Source organism: Schistocerca americana, chromosome X, assembly GCF_021461395.2.
Source record: "Schistocerca americana isolate TAMUIC-IGC-003095 chromosome X, iqSchAmer2.1, whole genome shotgun sequence".
In the NCBI taxonomy this organism is placed as follows: domain Eukaryota; kingdom Metazoa; phylum Arthropoda; class Insecta; order Orthoptera; family Acrididae; genus Schistocerca; species Schistocerca americana.
The window spans coordinates 147,749,454-147,771,171 of NC_060130.1; the positions used below are offsets into that span (position 1 = coordinate 147,749,454).

General features: G+C 44.5%; 1 protein-coding gene and 1 pseudogene across 1 annotated transcript in view; both read left to right on the forward strand.

Annotated features, from left to right (window-relative positions):
• LOC124555871 (Down syndrome cell adhesion molecule-like protein Dscam2) overlaps nucleotides 1–21,718 on the forward strand; it is a 606,714-nt gene that overhangs the window by 113,785 nt on the left and 471,211 nt on the right. The gene's annotated exons all lie outside the window — the stretch shown is intronic.
• On the forward strand, nucleotides 8,804–8,921 carry LOC124557099 (annotated as a pseudogene).

The window sequence follows — 21,718 nt, forward strand, 5'->3', positions numbered from 1 at the left end:
ATATTTTTTCAGTAACGTTTCAAAGTTCTTCGACCATTTGATGTTGCTAGTGTATCGTAATACGTTCTTTATTATTTTGACAGTTGTAGAAATTTAAGTTTGACAGCGAGTTATTTACTGAAAGACATTTATGTTGTTCCTCGTTCATGCAGTATATCGCGGGGATAATCCTCAGTGTGTATGTGTACTTCAAATTGTCTCCAAAATACTCGTAATTCCACCTTTGGGGATTTGTAGTTCGTTTTCAACTTCGTGTTTTCATTTCTTAGGTATGTAAAGAAGGTACACATTCCTTAATTTTTGGGCATGCAGCAGCGCAAATATTAGATCTTCTATTGATATTTCGACCGTGTACCATCCGGCTGTCCTCAGCGTGGGTCGCAAGACTGACAAGGCGTCAAGAGCGGTCCTATATGCCCCACCACGGCGGCATTGCGCGTGCGCGTCACAGATAATGGTTGCCGGCAAAGAGGTACATTTAGACACGCGCCACCTGTGGTGAATGCGTTGAGATATTCGATTCGCTTATCGATGTATGTTCGGTGGCGGTAACACCTTGACGACTTCTCTGCAATTTCATTACCCCAAGAGCCGGCGTATATGTGGTCACGCTCGCCACTTTGCAAGTCTTGCAACTCACTCTGAGGATGGCCCGACGGTACGCGCCCGAAATATCAGTGGACGAAGTAATATCTGTGCGGCTGCATGCACGAAATTTAATGGATTATTCATTACGCCGCGAGAAGTTAAAAATGCAAGGTGCAGATGTATTGATGAAGGCAATAAAAATGAAATAAGCTTATGTACAAAAATAAAATACCAAGCAGCATACTGTCTGCATTAAGTCCTACTCCAATGAAAGACTTGCACGAGGTGATCGAACAATCTCATTCGTGACCATCTGTCCAATAATGCCATACGTTCATCATTTCCATTTCTAGCACTCTATTTATGCTGTTTCTAGAGGTAAAATATAATTTTTGTATCATTCGTCCCACACGTTAGTGTCCTATTTCACGACTAATCTGAATGTATAAAATGTGCCTGTAAAATACACCATCTCTAGTCACTAGACTACACGTAATTTGTAACACGTTGTGCAACGAATATGTAGCTTCAGGTTTTCATTCATACAGAGGCTTGTATCATGTCCGGAGGTCAACAACATCAACAGTAATAAGGCAAGCGGTTTCCAAACATGTACCAAAGCTGAAATCCGACTTCAGGTCCGTATCTCACATGCAAAAAAAGAATAAATAAAAGATAACAAAATAAAAAAACGTATGAGTCGGCCATGTGGTGAGTACTACACTCTTAACAGTACACGAGCGTCGTAAAGCTGTGTGATATGCACAATTGGCCGTAACAAATGAATGGAGAACACGAAATAAAAATCAGTGTATCTGTCTTTACTGCACGGTTTGAAAACCGTGGTAACTACAGAAATTATTATGAACATGACAGCTGCAACAAACAGAATGCAGTTATCATGAACATAACGATAGTTAACTGTAGGGTCTATGATTGCATTACAACAGTAGGCGTTCACCATGTAACACCACAGATGGTCTGGAGCCGCTTGGTATGTTATTTTTAGCAGCAAAGACAGTGTCTATTTAGTTTCTAAGGTTTGATTAAATTCGAACCCATTGCATATCCACAATGCACAGCAGCCATTGATTATTCAGATGTGAAGGACAGCAGTCTGTCGTAGAATCCACAGTTTATTACAGACCTAGGTTTCGACTGTAGTGAACGGCCTTACTTCAGTTATAAACTGGCTCCCGTCAGATGACCGACGCTAAGCGCTGTCAGGCTTGGACGGGTGAGCGGCCGCTCTGCCGTCTGTCGAGGGCTGCTGGCAATCGGGTTGCACTGAGCCCTTGTGAGGCCAATGAAGAAGATACGTGATTGGGAAGTAGCGGCTACGGTCACCAAATTCGCAAAGGCCGGGAAAGCGGTATGCTGACCACATGTCCCTCTATACCCTCATGCAGTGAGGTCTCGGGGTTGAGGATGACACGGCGGTCGGTCGGTGACCGTTGGGTCTTCGCGGGCTGTTCGGGATGAGTTTATATTTCGACTATATCATACTCGTCATCAGTTCTCAAACACAAGAACAGAAAGAAACAAGAACGAGTAGAAAATACGAGTACATCGCAGGTGTACAAACCAATGTAAATGAACACACTATTGAGCCATATAGGCATAACCACGTTTGAGCATAAACATGATCTACTAATCTATACCAGGAATAAATTACGGAATGACTGCTGTCGCTCTTTACGTTTGAATTTCCAAGGGCTGGTTTATTTGTATAATGAACGACAGACAGTTGTGACTTAACCCATAAATCACCCTGAGAAACTTTCTTACGTAGATACTCTGAACTTCTTCTACTTTCAACAAACGTAATGACTCTAAGAAATTTACTTCAACACAAGCAAACGGAAGTATTAAGTGGTACTAAGGTATTATCGGCCCTCTAGTTTTCGCAGTCAGGTGCGCGCACGACGTGTGTTCTTTGTGTTCCTCCACTCTGAACTGAAACTCACGCTCGGCGTATCTTGCGAACGACACGGTCTGACAGAATCCCAGCGCAACCCAGCGTGTAGCGACATTCCATTAGCGACACTGCTAATCCCCGGCCACACTAGAGGGGCAGAGGGGTGGGGTGCGGGGGTGTTAGGGAACCCCTGACGCAACGTTCAAAGTTACCGAATCTGCCAAGTTGCTCACAATGGGGGACATTTCTGCCGCCCGAGTCCTGCGCCTCAGCTTACGATGGCATTAATTCTAACTCCGCAGCGCGCGTCAGTGCGTGGTCGATGGGAAATCCTATTAGGCAGGAGTTACACGAAAGAAATGACAGGAGACTTCGTCGTGTAAGAGCTTACGAGAGAAGAGTTTCTGGAAATATGTAGTATGCTCCTATCGAAGTACTTGTTTGTGTTGTTCACACCAGAGAAGAATATGGCTACCAGGATCAGATATCTGGTATTAATAGTCGTTAGCGAGCATTTTCTGTCCTAGAAACGTTAGAGTGACACACGACGTCATTAAAGTAGAAAGATGTTGACTCCCTCACACATCATTCTGTTATGGAAACAACGTAGTTTGTTACACCGGTAATTTTACAGATTCTCTAACTTGTGACCGAAGACTGAAGTCCATTTGTAACAGTCGACCTACGTAAGTGACATAAAAACGCAGTATCGAAATAGGAGATAAAGAATTTACATCTGTATAACTAAAAACATCAGTGGCTGAAAATTAAGGTGATGAAATAAAGGCAGGATAACGTACGGTAGCTTGGTGACCTTGTTGTGCTAATGCGCGAGAAGTGCAAACAATTGCCGTAATTTATATTCTGGAATTTATACTTGAGAAAGAAGGTACGTTGCTACCGATATAAAGTTATGTAGCGCGCAGTAGAAGTCACCACTCAATCTCTTGCTTCCGTAAGAAGAGTCCATTAACTTGAGTATGTAATATACGAGGCAGTAGTGATGTTTATCAAAACGTGACGAATAACAAGAAAATCACACAACACTTTATGTGAAGAGTTGAAACTTGAAATACAGCTGACTGCCGTTTGTGTAAACAAAAATGGTTCAAATGGCTTTGAGCGCTATGGGACTTAACTTCTGAGGTAATCAGTCCCGTAGAACTTAGAACTACTTAAACCTAACTAACCTAAGGACACTACACACATCCATGCCCGAGGCAGGATTCGAACCTGCGACCGTAGCGTCTAGAACCGCTCGGCCACCCCGGCCGGCTTGTGTAAACAGAAAAACCATTTGTTTCAAAAGTCATCCTACAGTAGAATTACTGTAGTCGATGCTAAATAGCAATTTTTATATGTATCACATTATCAATTTTTCTTTCACTTCACATACTTTTAGAACTTTTAAAATAAAGTTAGGGATTAGACGCATGGAAAACTCGCTTAAAAACCTTATATTATGTAGCTTTTACAGGAAAAAAGTAGCTTAATACGAAAAATAATGTTGTAGCATCTGTTATTAGTGATTTATAAGCACACTGACACTCTGGAAAGAAAAGTAGGGGAAAGGAGAGTTAAGGGTGGGGAGGAGAAGTGTGCTGGATTTACTTCAGACACATCAAGCTCAACAGCGTGAAAAGTTAATCTCCCTCTAAGAAGAGTACGTCGGTCGCTGAGGGATGCAGCGGGTGGTGAAGAACTGGAACCAGGAGGTCATATTGCCCGCTACCCCTAAGCGAAGTCAAAGAACTTAAGAGACGTCCGTGTGACCGTCGGCTGTATGAAGTCAGCGCAGTGAGATGGTTCGACTTGGAATGCCAGATAGGAGGCGCTGTCGCATCTGGACGTGAAGAAATTTGCTAGAGTTGTTGCTGTATCAACGTGGACCGCACAAAATGCCTGATAGCAGCTGCGTAGCATTCGCTGCCACGTAACACGGTGTAGGAACAGTGACCGCGCGAAGGTCCTAAAAGATAGTGACCAGAGAGAAATTTCACACCTTCTCAATGAAAACTGGTTCAGACCGCAAAGGTTCAAAAAATGGTGCAAATGGCTCTGAGCGTTATGCGACTTAACTTTTTAGGTCATCAGTCGCCTAGAACTTAGAACTAATTAAACCTAACTAACCTAAGGACATCACACACATCCATGCCCGAGGCTGGATTCGAACCTGCGACCGTAGCGGTCGCTCGGCTCCAGACTGTAGCGCCTAGAACCGCACGACCACTCCGGCCGGCAGACCGCAAAGGAAACGGAATTGTCTTTGTCAATGAATCAATGTCCATTTCAAGTAGTTTCCATTCAAACACCGCGGAAGTAGCTGCAAACGATGGACATTTGAAGTAGAGTATCTCGCAAAATTCCTTAGAAATATAGTGCCACTGCCGATCTGTAAGTGTATCCCAAACGCTCCAAACCTACGACTTTATAATTTAGCACCTGAGCATGTAAATAGCGATATGTGTATGTAGTAATCTCTAAATAAACAATATGTGTGGCCTTCATGTTAGTTTGTTGCGGGTATAACCCACACATACCTTGTTTTTCAAATGCTGAAGTGTGCGCCTTCCATCTGCGTTTATATTCGAGATGACAAAAACTTTTGGGAAATTGGCATGCAGACGATCAGATGGGAGCTCTCTTGTTGTGAAAACAACTGTCAGTGGCTCGTATTTCTCTGCAGACGAATATTCCTGTCCAATCTACAATAATCTGCCAACACAGTAGATCTCATTGTTAATGACACCAAGTTCATAACAAGAGAAGCAGAACAAGTATGACAGACCTCAGTCAAATTAAATAACGCTACGGTGATGGAATTAGATTATACACTGAAGCGCCAAAGAAACTGGTATGGACATGCGGATTCAAATAAAGAGATATGTGAACAGGCATAATACGGCGCTATGGTCGGCAACGCCTATATGAAACAACAAGTGTCTGGCATAGTTATTAAATCGATTACTACTGCTACAGCGGCAGGTTGTAAAGATTTAAGTGAGTTTAAACGTGCTGTTATAGTCGGCGCACGAGCGATGGAACAAAGCGTCTCCGAACGATGAAGTGGGTATTCTCCTGTACGACCATTTCAATAGTATACCGTGAATATCAGGAATCCGGTAAAGCATCAAATCTGAGTCCGGAAATAGATCCTCCAAGAACGGGACCAACGACGACTGAAGAGACTCGTTCAGAGCGATAGAAGTGCAACACTTCCGCAAATTGCTGCAGACTACAATGCGGGGAAGCCTCAGGGGCCGTGCGGTTCTAGGCGCTTCAGTCCGGAACCGCGTGACTGCTACGGTCACAGTTTCGAATCCTGCCTCGGGCATGGATGTGTGTGATGTGCTTAGGTTAGTTAGGTTTAAGTAGTTCTAAGTTCTAGGGGACTGATGACCTAAGATGTTAAGCCCCATAGTGCTCAGAGCCATTTGAACCATTTTACAAAGCCGCGCCATCAACAAGTGTCAGCGTGCGAGCCACTCAACGGAACTTCATCGATACAGGCTTTCGGGACCGAAGACCCACGCGTGTACCCTAGATGATTGCACGACAGAAAGCTTTACGCCTGTGCCCGTCGACACAGACATCAGACTGCTGATGACTGGAAACATGTCGCCTCGTCGGACGAGTCTCGTCTCAAATTGTATCGAGCGGACGGATATGTGCAGGTATGGAGACAACATCATGAACCCTGCATGTCAGCAGGGTGGAGGCTCTGTAATGATGGTATGGGGCGTGTGCAGTTGCAGTGATATGGGACCCCTCATACGTTTAGATACGAATCAGATAGGTGACACGTTCTGAGGCATGAAGGGATCTGTTTGGAAGTTGACGGGTCAGAACCCTAGAAGGGGACCAAGAGTTCAAATGGTTCAAATGGCTCTGAGCACTATGGGACTTAACATCTATGGTCATCAGTCCCCTAGAACTTAGAACTACTTAAACCTAACTAACCTAAGGACAGCACACAACACCCAGCCATCACGAGGCAGAGAAAATCCCTGACCCCGCCGGGAATCGAACTCGGACCAAGAGTTCATTTCCGTTCAAATGCAGGCGGGTTGCAGTGAGGAGAGCTGCGTCTTTGTTGTGAAGGCGGCGGCGACGACGACGACAACGAAAACTCGTTGCATAATGTTTGTCTGGCATAAACTTCACCTCCATGAACAAGGAGCGTAAAACAACACGTACTTCTGGTCTAACAATTTGACGAACAACTCTTGTATACAATAAAAATCTCACACCGACCTGTGACGAATGGCATATCATGCACATAGCGCAGGACACATTGTATGGATAACGACGACAAAACTGAAGAAGACCCTCCTGTTACAGGTAAGCTTAGAACTTCCAAACAGGTGCCCACGTAAACAACACGAGCACACTCGTAGACTTGGAGAAAAAGCAGTTGCATGCCGCTGAAGTAAGAGAGCCAGAAGGGTGAAGACGACTTCCTCCATCATTGCAGCCTACTTCAAGGCATTTACCGCAGATTGGACTGCCCACTTTCTGCCTTCCAGTGTATCCTCGGAAATCCGTGGAAAGAAAATTCTTATGCCGATGATGTAGCTTAGTATTCGGCACGCAAAAAAAGGGTTTTCTAATGTACTCGAGTCAACATCATACACACAGGATTCTATAAATTTATCAATTCTCGTAAGGAAATAAAGGAGTTTATACGTATACACTCGTACGAAATAGAAATTAAACGATCTTTGCCTAGGAACTGGTAGCTGCTGTATCTCAAGTTCTCCTCGTTGCAACAATCACGATAACATAGACGACGAAGGATGTCTCATTGTCTGTACTTTCCCACATTGTTATAAGTACCCATTGCATTAGCTTGTTCTTAGATTTGCCAGTGCTTGTCCTCAACCTGTTGAGTTATCTGCGTGTAGCCCACTCCAAGTAGTGTCTGGCTCCAGCCCTGCTTCGAGGAGACTTACTTTGCCGCTAACAGTTTTTAACAGCCTTTCTTGATTGATGTGTTTAGCGCAGATGTTGGCTGTAAAAAGCTCTCGACTTTAACGTAGGTCTTGATGGAGACTGCCTCCTAGATTGCCAATAATAATGACGTTCTACCTAGAGTGCTCAATACTATTGTGGATCGGAATGTTGGGCGATAAAGACGCTGCTGATGGTGTAAAAGTTGCTCTACTTCATACAGAACAGAAACAAAGCTGGATGAAAGACTGGTTCAAGGACCGTCAAAGATCACTCACGAAAACTTGTTGAGAGAATTGAGGTAGAAAGAAAAAAAAGGGTTATTACAACATTTTTTGTCTTGATGGTGTAACAGTTGATACATTCCTGGAAATGGTTCTCCCCATACATAGTGTCACAGCACTCTCTCGGCTGACAATAAGTCTGCCTAGGGTGCTACAAATCCGCTCGAACGAAAGAAGTAGAAGCAGCCGTAAACGAAAGTGAAGGAGTAATAGCCGGACGCCTGAAACCAACTCATGAGGATTGTAGTGCACACAGGCTATGCTGTCCCTGATATACACCAGGAAGTAAGGAAGTAGCCGCAGACGTCGAAGGGAAGACATGTACAGAAAAAGAGCTAAGCGACGCCTAGAAGATCGATAATACTGACAATACTTCCCGACAATAATACTGACCGGTTAGAAGTGGGATTGAGAAATTCCACAATAACATTGAAAAGATCAAAAATTATGCAAGTATATTGCGCTTCCTGGAGATATTGTGTTGTCTATGGGCAATGTTGACAGCATCCTTGACATTTTGTCGCTTGATACACAGCCCAAGGAGCTTTGGTTGCGGTTGATTTGTTGTTGTGAGTGGAAAATGAGTTCAAACCAAGATGAAAGAGCATTATTATTCGCATGTATAGAAATGTAAGAATGATGCATCATATGATATGTTGCTCAAGATATATAGGGAGCGACCATGATGGAAGATGTTTTGGGAAATTTAATTAACACAAGATCATAAGTAAGCGTATGCAAACAAGACCGACAGACTTCAGGGACAGGTTCCTCACACCAAAATAAGGAAACATGGGGTCTTAAGCTCATAACTTAAAACCTATGAGTACCTGTCCATTAGAAGAAAAGCGTTTCACACTAGAGAAGGATGAACAAGTCCTCATAGCACTTAAACTATGCATTTTAGACCCTATGTTTACTAGAGTTTTGGTCAATACTTCCTCCTCCAAAAATAAGTAAACAAAGACCTTGAAGTAGAAGAGACCTGTTTACAATATCGAAGATGAGCAAGTGCTTATATCTCTAATGGTTTGGCTTTTAGTGCCCACGTTTACTAGATTTTGGCAACGGCCTTGCCGCAGTGGATACACCGGTTCCCGTCAAATCACCGAAGTTAAGCGCTGTCGGGCGTGGCCGGCACTTGGATGGGTGACCATCCGGGCTGCCATGTGCTGTTTCCATTTTTCGTGGAGCACTCAACATCGTGATACCAGTTGAGGAGCTACTCGACCGAATAGTAGTGGCTCCGGTCAAAGAAAACCATCGTAACGACCTGGAGAGCGGTGTGCTGACCACACCCCCCTCCTATCCGCATCCTCAGTGAGGATGACACGGCGGTTGGATGGTCCCGATGGGCCACTTGTGGCCTGATGACGGTGAGCTTTATTACTAGATCTTTTTACTTACTTCTGCATAGGGAAAGTGTCCCTAAAATTTGTCGGCGATTTTTTTAAGAGCCTGCAGATGTTTATACATTACTTACTGAAACATAATGCTTCAATGCACCTCTTATTACGTGACACGTTTCCATAACAACTTATACGTCTCAAATACGGTAAGGTGATACTGCAACTGTAGATTTAAAATCTTTGAAGAAATTTCCAGTAGCAAGGTACTGTAGAGTGATAGACAAGCGCTCGCTCGTTGCACCTGCGTTCCTCATTGCACCATTAATATGTTTTTTGATGATTTGGACATGAACCTCTGCAAAAATTTATGAGGTTAGCTGATTGTCAGAAGTATGGACCACCAGTGGCTGGGCATATCGATTACTACCAACAAGTTTCCAGACCAAATTGTTTCGGGTTCGCATTTCACCCTTGGTATTAAGGCAGTGCGGTGCGGTAAGTGTTTTATGCGTATAAGGTATATCAGCTCAAAATAATACTACAGGTCAATGTCCCCAAAAATCACTTTCCGATTTCTTCGTTCTCGTCTGTTTCGTAGGTGGAAAGTGCAGACTTGATTTTCGGAAGCGAGGAAGAAAGCGAAGAACCACCACACAATCACTAAGGTTCTATATGACACCTTTCAGCCACAGGATCACACGGAGAGGTAGAAGAAAGAAAAGCATGTGAAATTTTCTTCTACGCCTGAGGTACTTTCCAGAGAATGGTAACCCTTCCCCATAACTTTCTCCGTCGTTTCTAGTGACACCAGGAATGCGTCATAGTGTTCGACCGCCGCTCGAGGCTGGTAGTGGACCAGATGGCGCTCCGCTGCCTCCAGTTGCCGACGCATAAATCACAATCGCTATCGGCAGCGCCCGACACCACATAATTAACCACCGCTTAATTGTTAACGCCATACATTAGCGGTCGCCGTCCCGTCGTACATTATTGTACCGGTGTCCACTCTGTCATACGAGGGCATCTGTGTCGCGGTGGTTACAGGGGTCCCGTAGAGGGAAGCACGAGATGTAGTGCTAGATACTGCAGACGTAACACATTAATCCAGCTCTACAGAGTGGAAATCTTTCGTAGCACAGTCACAGGTGTCTGCAGAAGCTTATCTGAGATGGAAAAAAACGCCTGCAATTGCCATTTTTTATATACAGTACCTTTATAGCTGTCAATAATTGCGAAATTGTAGCCGGTGCAGAATTTTGTGTACGAACTAACCTCTCTGTTACATTCCATAAATTTCGAAGGGATTCATGTTGGGCGATCTGGGTGCCTAAATCACTCGAACGGTCCAGTATGTTCTCCAAACCAACTGCGAAACAATTGTGGCCTGGTGATATGGCACATTGTCATGAACTTCATGAACGCGGCAAATGTTCTCCAAGTAGCCGGACATAAACACTGCCAGTCAATGATCGCTTTAGGTGGACCAGCGGACCCAGTCCATTCCATGTTAACACAGCCCACTCTATTATGGAGCCACCTCCAGCTTGCATCGTTGACAGCTGGGGTCGTCTGCTGCCATAGCTCATTAACGTCAATTTTCGCAGCAGTGTCCTAACGGATACGTTCGTTGTATGTTCCACATTAATTTATGCGGTTGCTTCACACATGGTGTTTCTTTGTTAGCACTGACAACACAAGACAAACGCCGCTGTTTTCGGTCGTTAAGTGAAGGACTTCGGTGATGGGTAATGCCTGAAATTTGGTGTTCTCATAACACACTTGACACAGTAAACCTCAGAATATTGAATTCCCTAACGAGTTCAGACATGGAATGCCCCTGTGTGTAAGTGCGTCCGTCATTCCGCGTTCAAAGCCTGTTTATTCCCATCGTGCGGCCACAATCATAACTGAAACCTTTTGACATGAATCACCTGATTGCAAATTATAGTTCCGCCAATGAAGTGCCCTCTTATAATTCTGTATGAGATACTTCCACCGTCTTCCTATGTGCATATCCTGACATATGTTTTTGTCAGGTCAATGCATCTGATTCGGTGTCTGAGAACATATCGTCCTTACATGTTTTTGACTGGATGTATACAAAACCAATTGTATTTCAAAAGAATGATAATTAACAACTAAGTACTCTACAGATACGAGGGGACTTAATAAACAGTTTGCATATTATTATGGCAGGCTATGTAACTTTTATTGAATTCTGCACTTCACTTCAAAGGGGCACACATTCATGACACTATTCTTCCCCACAGTCAAAATGTAAACTTGTCAACTGTAAACAACGATTGGAGCATTCAACGAATCTTTCAGTTTCTCGACGATGGATATCCTCTACTCGTTTGTTCTGGAGACTTTCGACAACTGCTGTGTGAACAACCTCATCGTTATAAAACACCTTTCCCCTTAGATTTTGTTGCAGCTTGCCAAAAGGATGGAAATCGCACGGTGCAGCAGCTGGACTTCCCGATCAGCATTACAGATGTCTGTGCGATCTCGATTAAATTGTTGACACTATTTGACCACGGCTGTTGGCGCCATTGCGTTTTGTCCCTAAACTGACACAATTTCGCGGTGAATCTGTAGGCTCGTGCATTTCAGATGTTTGCCCACAAGACTCGTACGGTCCGGTGTATTTCGACTTTTCAGCGCGTTTCCAGTTGCCGCGCTACGTCACTCGCACACTGTGACACACCTGTTATCCGCACCGCAGCGGAACTGTGTTCACAGCAGGCCTTGATCAAGTACTCTCTTCTGAAAATGCCTTGTGCCCTTAGCGTAGGAAGACATATGTAGTTTTCTCTCCGATCTGTGTGTAGAGTATTTTGATACTTTAACGGAAAGACCGAGCGAGGTGGTGCAGTGGCTAGAACAGTGGACTCGCATTCGGGAGGACGAAGGTACAAACCCACGTCCGGTCGTCGTGTTTTAGGTTTTCCGTGATTTATCTACACTAAAGTGCCAAAAACTGGTATAGGCATGCGTATTCAAATGCAGATATACACTACTGGCCATTAAAAATGCTACACCACGAAGATGACGCGCTACAGACGAGAAATTTAACCGACAGGAAGAAGATGCTGTGATATGCAAATGATTAGCTTTTCAGAGCATTCACATAAGGTTGGCGCCGGTGGCGACACCTAAAACGTGCTGACATGAGAAAGTTTCGAATCGATTTCTCATACACAAACAGCAGTTGACCGGCGTTGCCTGGTGAAACGTTGTTGTGATGCCTCGTGTAAGGAGGAGAAATGCGTACTATCACGTTTCCGACTTTGATAAAGGTCGGATTGTAGCCTATCGCGATTGCGGTTTATCGTAGCACGACATTGCTGCTCGCGTTGGTCGAGATCCAGTGACTGTTAGTGGAATATGGAATCGGTGGGTTCAGGAGGGTAATACGGAACGCCGTGCTGGATCCCAACGACCTCGTATCACTAGGCAGTCGAGATGATAGGCATCTCATCCGCATGGCTGTAACGGATCGTGCAGCTACGTCTCGATCCCTGAGTCAACAGATGGGGACGTTTGAAGACAACAACCATCTGCACGAACAGTTCGACGAAGTTTGCAGCAGCATGGACTATCAGCTCGGAGACCATAGCTGCCATTACCCTTGACGCTGCATCACAGACGGGAGCGCCTGTGATGGTGTACTCAATGACGAACCTGGGTGCACGAATGGCAAAACTTCCATTTTTTCAGATGAATCCAGGTTTTGTTTACAGTATCATGATGGTCGCATCCGTGTTTGGTGACATCGCGGTGAACGCACATTGGAAGCGTGTATTCGTCATCGCCACACTGGCGTATCACCCGGCATGATGGTATGGGGTGCCATTGGTTACGCATCTCGGTCACCTCTTGTTCGCATTGACAGCACTTTCAACAGTGGACGTTACATTTCAGATTTCTTACGACCCGTGGTTTTACCCTTCATTCGATCCCTGTGAACCCCTACATTTCAGCTGGATAATGCACGACCGCATGTTGCAGGTCCTGTACGGACCATTCTGGATACAGAAAATATTCGACTGCTGCCCTAGCCAGCACATTCTCCAGATCTCTCATCAATTGAAAACGTCTGGTCAATGGTGGCCGAGAAACTGGCTCGTCACAATACGCCAGTCACTGCTCTTGATGAACTGTGATATCGTGTTGAAGCTGCATGGGGAGCTGTACCTGTACACGCCATCCAAGCTCTGTTTGACTCAATGCCCAGGCGTATCAAGGCCGTTATTACGGCCAGAGGTGGTTGTTCTGGGTACTGATTTCTCAGGATCTATACACCCAAATTGCGTGAAAATTTAATCACATGTCAGTTCTAGTATAATATATTTGTCCAATGAATACCCGTTTATCACCTGCATTTCTTCTTGGTGTAGCAATTTTAATGGCCAGTGGTGGTGGTGAGTGTTTAACGTCCCGTCGACAACGAGGTCATTAGAGACGGAGCGCAAGCTCGGGTTAGGGAAGGTTTGGGAAGGATTGGGAAGGAAATCGGCCGTGCCCTTTCAAAGGAACCATCCCGGCATTTGCCTGAAACGATTTAGGAAAATCACGGAAAACCTAAATCAGGATGGCTGGAGACGGGATTGAACCGTCGTCCTCCCGAATGCGAGTCCAGTGTGCTAATTAATGGCCAGTAGTGTACATAAAGACGCAAAATACGGCGCTGCGGTCGGCGACGCCTATATAAGACAACAAGTGTCTGGTGCAGATGTTAGATCGGTTACTGCTGCTCCAATGGCAGGTCATCAAGATTTAAGTGAATTTGAACGTGGTGTTATAGTTGGCGCACGACCGATGGGACATGGCATCTCAGAGGTAGGGATAAAGTGTGGATTTTTCCATACGACCATTTCACGAGTGTACTGCGAATATCAAGAATCCAGTAAAACATCAAAACTCCGACATCGCTGTGATCGGAAAAAGATCCTGGAAGAACGAGACCAACGACGACTGAAGATAATCATTCAACTTGACAGAAGTGCAACCCTTCAGCAAACTACAGCAGATTTTAATGCAGGGTCATCAACAAGTGTCAGCGTGCGAACCATTCAAGGAAACATAATCTATATGGGCTTTCGGAGCCTAAGGCCCACTCGTGTACTCTTGATGGCTGTACGACGCAAAGCTTTACGCCTCGCCTTAAAGTGGACTGTTGACGACTGGAAACATATTGCCTGGTCGGACTAGTCTCTTTTCAAACTGTATCGAGCGAATGGACGTGTACGGGTATGGAGACAACCTCATGAATACATGGACCCTGCATGTCACCAGGGGACTGTTCAAGCTGGTGGAGACTCTGTAATGGTGTGGGGCGTGTGCACATACAGTGATATGGGGCCCCTGATACTTTCAGATATGACTCTGGTAGGTGACACGTTCTGAGGCATGAAGGGATCAGTTTGGTAGTTGACGGATCAGAACTCTAAAAGGGGACCAAGAGTTTCTTCAGTTCAAATGTGGACGGGTTGCATCGTGGAGAGCTGGGTCTTCGTTGTGAAGACGGCGGTGACGACGACGACAACGAAAACTGGGATATGGACGTCTAGATACGGCTCTGACAGGTGACACGTACGTGAGCATCCTGTCGGATCACCTGCTTCCATTCAGGTCCATTGTGCATTCTGACGGACTTCGGCAATTCCAGCAGGACAATGCGATGTACCACACGCCCATAATTGCTGCAGATTAGCTCATGGAACACTTCCGGTGGCCACCAAACTCTGCACACATGAATATTATTGAGCATATCTGGGATGCATTGCAACGTACTTTTCAGACGATATCTCCACCCTCTCGTACTCTTACGGATTTATGGACACCCCTGCAGGATCCATGGTGGTACTTACCTCCAGCACTACTTCAGACATTAGTCACGTCCATGCCACGCCATGTTGTGGCACTTCTCGGTCTCGCGGGGGCTCTATGCGATATTAGGCAGGTGTACCAGTTTCTTTGGCTCTTCAGTATAAATCGCTTCAGGAAAATTCCAGGATGGTTCCGTTGAAAGAACACGATCAACTTTTCCCCATCCTTCCCTAATTCGATGGAGCCGATGACCTCGTTGTCTGGTCCCGACAGCTTAACCAACACGGAAAGTATATTTTAGCAGTTGATGCGATATTTTGGTATTATTAATATGAACATGGGTGGTGCCTAATTTTATTTAATCAATATGTAACTGTATTATCACATGAATACATACAGGGTAGTGAATGAACTATGAAGTATAGATAGAAAATATTATGAAAATATTTATTATGTTCCACTAATATTAGGATGACTGTGAGATCCTGCCCACTCGTGTCTTGGAGGGTGCCTAGGAAGCTGTTTTCTCGGATAGCTAGACAACATACAAGAAAATCATGTTAATGGAGTTTAATGCAGTAACTGAACTGACAATACTTAACTTTCAGTTCTACATGATGGGTCGCAAGCAATTGGCGACATTGAAATAATGAATGCCCTTTGATAGATACCATTTCCATGCAAGCTCATCACACAAGTTCGTAAATCACTCCTAGAGCTAATATCACTGTGGCTCTTCTAGTACTCTCTTCTTGTCCGAGTCTACTACTGCGACCGCGGCTATGCGGCGCGTCGTTTTTATTCTTTTCGTGTAGATGCCGCTTCTCTCTTGGTGACGTCCTAGTCAGCTTACTATCGGCTGTATCGTTCTTGAACTTCGCACCGACGCTTGTCGTTACGCCGGAACAATGACAGTGAACGTAATATCAAAAATATAAAAATTCTTCATTATTTTAAGAAATCGTGTTGGATATTATCAAAAATAGACAACAAAAAACCATTTGGCGATCCCACAAAGAGGAGAATCTGGGAACAAACATTAAAAAACACTTATTAATACTTCATGCACTTACGAAACTTCATATGTGACCATGTTAAGATGTTTAGTGCGTTACCTCCATGTGCTCACTCTTGAACGGCACTGTTGAACGGCATACCTGAAGTTGAATAAAATGTGTTTTGAAATCAACTATCGTTGTGTTGGTCGGAGAAAGCGGCACCGACGTCCGGCATTCGAATGGATGTATGTGGCAAACCTTCCTGAAGCGCAGTTTTCAGACAGGCCAGTAGAGCCGACTTTTAACTGCCGTGAACTGAACCGAAGCTGTATTCGTCACTTGAGTTCGTCAAGTTGGTGTGCAGTCAGAACTCGTAGCTCTGTGACCGCATTTGGCGCCGTGTAGCACCCCATATGAGCAGTTCACACTGAGGCCATACGATGTAAGCGTACGACAGGGTTAAGTGATGCGACACGTCGGCAGAGCGCATAGAAAAATAGAAGAAGTGAGCTGTCTGACACTGGGACGACAGTGATGTGGCATCGGAACCTATTCCTGCCGTATCGCCGGACGCATCGCGGAGTGCTGGTCGCTCCACGCAACTCGTGTCATACGATACAGCGGAGGGATATATCAAGTGATCCGATGTGCCTCAAAAATTACGAGGGTCGTTCAATAAGTAATGCCCCTCATTTTTTTTTCTCAGAAGCCATTTATTGTTAAGAGTCAGAATTTGGTGACAATATACAGCAATATGACTTGTCCATGTCCTACTTTGCAACGTAGTCTCCATCACTTTCCATGGCCGTACGCCAACGTTATGGAAGAACTTGTATTCCCTGCAGGGAAAAGCTCCTGTCCTGTAGGTGTAGCCATGTTTTCACTCCATGACTGACACTATAGTCATCTTCAAAGTGTGTACCCCGTAGAGAATCTATAAGCGGCCTAAAGAGGCGGAAGTCCGAGGGTGCCAGGTCTGGACTGTAGGCAATGATGTCCAACGAGCGTGGCTGATCATGGAGCTCTGTTTCGGCATCTCCTGAGGCTGTAACTTTCTTTAACCATCGCCCAACTTTACTCCTATCAACTGCAGCATCGCCATACACGACACACAAACGTTTATGGATGTTCACCACTGTTTCTTTTTCTGCACACAAGAATTCAATAACAGCACGCTGCTTGCAACGTGAGTCGTATGTAGACGCCATTTTGACGCTGTATTACGGCTCTGCCATCTGTCATAAGGATTCGAAAATTCACCGGCGCACAGAACAATCACCACATGTGAAGCACCAACAAGGACGTTTGTCTATCTTTATTAATGCCTTTAAAAAAATATGTGGGGAATTACTCATTGAACAATCCCCTTACTTTGTGTAGAGGAAGCGAACTTATATCCTTCTCTGTGGTTAGTTCCTCCGAAAGACTTTTATTTTCCGCACAAAAAGTTAAAACCCATTGCTTTGGGGATCGCGCATGTTCTCCACAACGCAATTTCTCTCATTCGATTTTAAGGAAACTATTCGCTAATACAAAAGAAAATATGTAAGAAATTATGTTTCCGCACCTTACATTCTGACATCACAGCTTGACTGTGAACTGATCTTCTTTTCGTTATTGGTCATCGTTACTGTGATACTTCGCAAGTAAGTAAACCGTCGGGTAATTTTGGAAAGTCTGAAGTGAAGAACACATCCAATGCCCAGTTTACCTTTGATGGGCTTTAGGTAACAAGTTGGTGCATACAAAATGTAGCTAACACATCGAAATTGTCTCTAACGTTGGAAGGAGGGCGATACCTGCTTCCGCTCTCGACAAAAAAACGTCGATGTCTCCGATAAAGCCGGCAGCTACGCACCACAAGCGACGCTATTGCCACGTGCTATGTCCTGCTATGTGGAGTGCGGAGCAGCTTCATCTTTCTTCGTTTCATATGCAACCTTTAAAAGCCGAAGGTGGAAGAGAAAAATTTACTAATATGAAGGAACACCGGGAGCCATAAGGTGATACTTGGCAAGTAAGTAAACCATCGGGTATTTTTGGAATGTCTGAAGTGAAGAATATGGCCAACGCCCAGTTTACTTTTGATGGGCTTTAGGTAACAAATTGCTGAATACAAAATATAGCTAACATATCGAAATTGTTTTTAACGTTGGAAGGAGGGCGATACCTGCTCCCGCTCTCGACAGAAAACGTGGCTGAAACCTAGATTCCTACTACTTCTGGACAAGCACCTGGATGAAGCCGAGATTTTTCTTATCATCATAGGCCTCTCTTCCTTTTTTGCAAGTATATTGTCTACCACTAGGCAGAGTTTGCCACCCACTGCTAAAACATGAGCGGTAACTGATTTCACTTCGGATCCAGCAACGTTTCCTCTGAAAGCTTCTCAAGGTGAATCGTGAACTACTTTGCGAAGCTGAACTGTTGTAGAGATGCTATTATTCCTTTATTAATTTGTAACCATTACTTATACAGGATGTACCAGAAATGCTGCTACAACCTTCAAGGCTGTTTTGAGAAACCAATCGAGAGTACGGCACTACAGAGCGTCGAGGTTACAGGCGCCTCCGCCTGCCACTGACCCAATCCTTCGACAGCTGACGTGACTTTGTGCGCTGTCTGTCGGTAGGTGGAACGTGTCGCAATGTTACTTGTTATTCGATGATCGCGAACGATTGCCACGGTCGCCAGCGGAGACGATGGAGCTAGCTGCTGCGTGCAAAAGCCCTTTCTCTTATGAATGCGATGCTCTGTTGAGTCGGGGGCTGGCCTTTTCACACACGGGTTTCCACCTGTGATCTCTGAACAACAAACAACATTGGGAGTCCGTCAGCGCACAAAGTCGCATTTGCTGCTGAAAGGGTGGTGTTGTGGCAAACACTGGCGCCTGTTACTTCGACGCTCTGTAGCGTCGTTGACGTTTCCAGACACGGTTCGCGTTCAATAAATATAGAGCCTGAAAATCATAATTATGTAAATGAGATTAGTGTACGCATTAGCTATACGAAGAAATATTGGGTTTATTTCATCTTCATTCTTTTATCGAAAGCTTAGTGACAACGTTTTCTTCCGTTAACTTGCCCTAACGGATAAACTTAGTATGCATAGGGGCAACCTGCGTTTCTCCTGCGTCAGAATCCGTAAACAAAATAAATATTTGTAGCATGTGCATATATAAATAACGGTTGAGCGGACATATTCTTCTTAGGATCTTGAACAAAAAGGAAATTCGTTCCTACTGTTTAGAATGGCTTCTAGCAAGTACAATGAATGCAGAAATGTCGATTGTAAAACTGAATAGCCGTCCGCTGTGACCGATCGGTCCTAGGCGCTTCAGTCCGGACTCACACAGCTGCTACGGTCGCAGGTTCGAATCCTGCCTCAGTCATGGATTTGTGTGATGTCCTTAGGTTAGTTAGGTTTAATTAGTTATACGTCTAGGGGACTGATGACCTCACATGGAATTTATACATTTTACTCCAGTTAGGGAACACAAAGAATTTTTTATACATCAAGTATTTAAATTCGGTTCGTAATAACCATCTTCAGACATGAGTACACAATTAACGAACATTAATTGGGACTGTACACATATGTGCGAACTTTGTTCATTCCCATTTTGGATGGACATTTTACTTGGTAAACATTGATTGGTTTTAGAATCGACGTAGCCTGAAACCAATCACCGACTAAACACACATCCGTTTTAGTTGCAACTCTGGCTGTCTCTTTTTTCATCACAGAATACAATATGACTATTTTTAAAAACTTTGTCTGTCGGTGCGTCTGTCTGTTTGTTAGGACACGCTAATGTCCAAAACTATTAGAAGAATTTTCATGGGGTTTCCGCAAGTAATTTGACGTAGCTTGGGGCAACATATAGGCTTCTATCCATCAAAATCGGTTCACGGAAATACAGATATCTCAACTTAAAATCTTAGAAGTCTGCTCAGCTTAGCAGTTCGGATGACTCCCTCAGCGACACGATCACCACAGTGTAGAACGCCAAAATACCAGTAGATGGTGCTGTAGGACACCAAAGAACCAGTAACGGTGTTGTCCTTTTACCTCAGTGAGAGAAGGTGTTTTAAGTCAGTGACAGAATTAAACGCCGCAATCTTATTTTTACGATTACAAACTAATACTGAATTTACTCGTCTAGGACATACAGATTAACTGATTTCGCTTTGTGTATTAAAAACTTAACGAAGCTGTTTTGCTTCTTTCTGTAGGTGGCTACTATAACATTCCGATTTAGTTTAGTTTGTGTTGTGGTCGACAAAATAATGGTGGGACAGATGACTGATTCAGTGTACAAGAGATGTTCAAGAACTGCCCCACCCATCTCAATGCACTTATGAGCGTGTTGGAGGGTGAGTTGCGCTGCTCATCTAACATCACTTCTGCGGGCGTTATAGCGGGCATGAGCGTCTCGGTGATGCAAGCAACAAGTTCTTCACGTATATCCCGCCTTCGTAGCGTGCACATCCTCCTTTAACCAGCAGCATAAACGAAAGTCTAATGAGGTTAGGCCGGGTAAACTGGCAGGCCAGTTAGTAAGTCCGCCACGGCCAATCCACAGTTGAGGAAATGTGTTATTCAGATGCTGGGATACTTCTCTGGTACACTGAATCGATGATTCATCATTTTGCAGGTACACCTGACATCTTTGCTTTAATGTCACGTCTTCCAAATGTGCAGATAGGTCTTGTATCAGGGAATGTGCGTATGCTGCGGCTGTCATGCAATTTCGCACGAACGTAGGCCCTATCACCAGATCATCAATCATATCGCACCAGAAGTTCACTGAGAACCTGACTTGAAATCTTGTTTCCTAAGTGTCATGTGGGTTCTCGTGCGCCCATGTATGAGAATTGCTGGTGTTCGCTATGTATAAATGTAGCCTCATCCATAAATAAAGTGTATCGGACGATGTCTTTGTGTACACCCAAACATTCGTGGAAGTTTTGTCTGATTACTGTGTCAATTGGACGCAAATGTTACACGGGCGGGGCATGGATGGGTACAAACCCTTGGAATGCAATGTACACCACACTTGCCTTTGTGGAATATTGAGCAGGGCTAATGCGCCGTTTACTGGTGGTGGGACTGTGTTGGGCTATTGCAGCAGTGTCTTCCCTTTCCTTAACAGACAGGATGGGCTCATATTCTCATGTTACTTACGCAATGGCTAGTGTTCTGGATTCACTTAATGCTTGAAAAACCTGGGAAATACCCTGGCAGAGGGGATCGCCGACCAGGGAGATGTCTCTGGTATTCTGTCACAGCCGCAAGGGTACTGCCATTACAGTATTCGTGCACAAACAATATGTCTGCCTATTCTACATGGGTAAATGTATGTGGCATGTTGGTATCACGGACGAAATGGACTTTCTCAATTAAACAACACTGAAGCATGACTCACAAATGCTCACTGATCCAACCCACGATTGCACAATGGGTAGACTTACACTATTGCCTCGGTGACATGTCGCAGAGCTGCCATCTGTTGGTAGGACCCCCACTCCTCTTGTAGGACGGGTCAGTCACCTGTTTCACCATTATTCTGTATACCACAGCGCCTATACAGCATTTCGGTAATTAATATTCGCACTTGTCTTCATATTCATTCATGGATGTGTGTACGTCTTCAGTACACTTCAGCTCCACAATTATCGACAATCGGACACTTGTTCACACGACTTTTCTGTTTATTTTCACATGTGGAATTGCCTACCAAATTATGTGACATTCTTCCCGAATGCCCCTGTATGCTATCTAACACATGTCTTT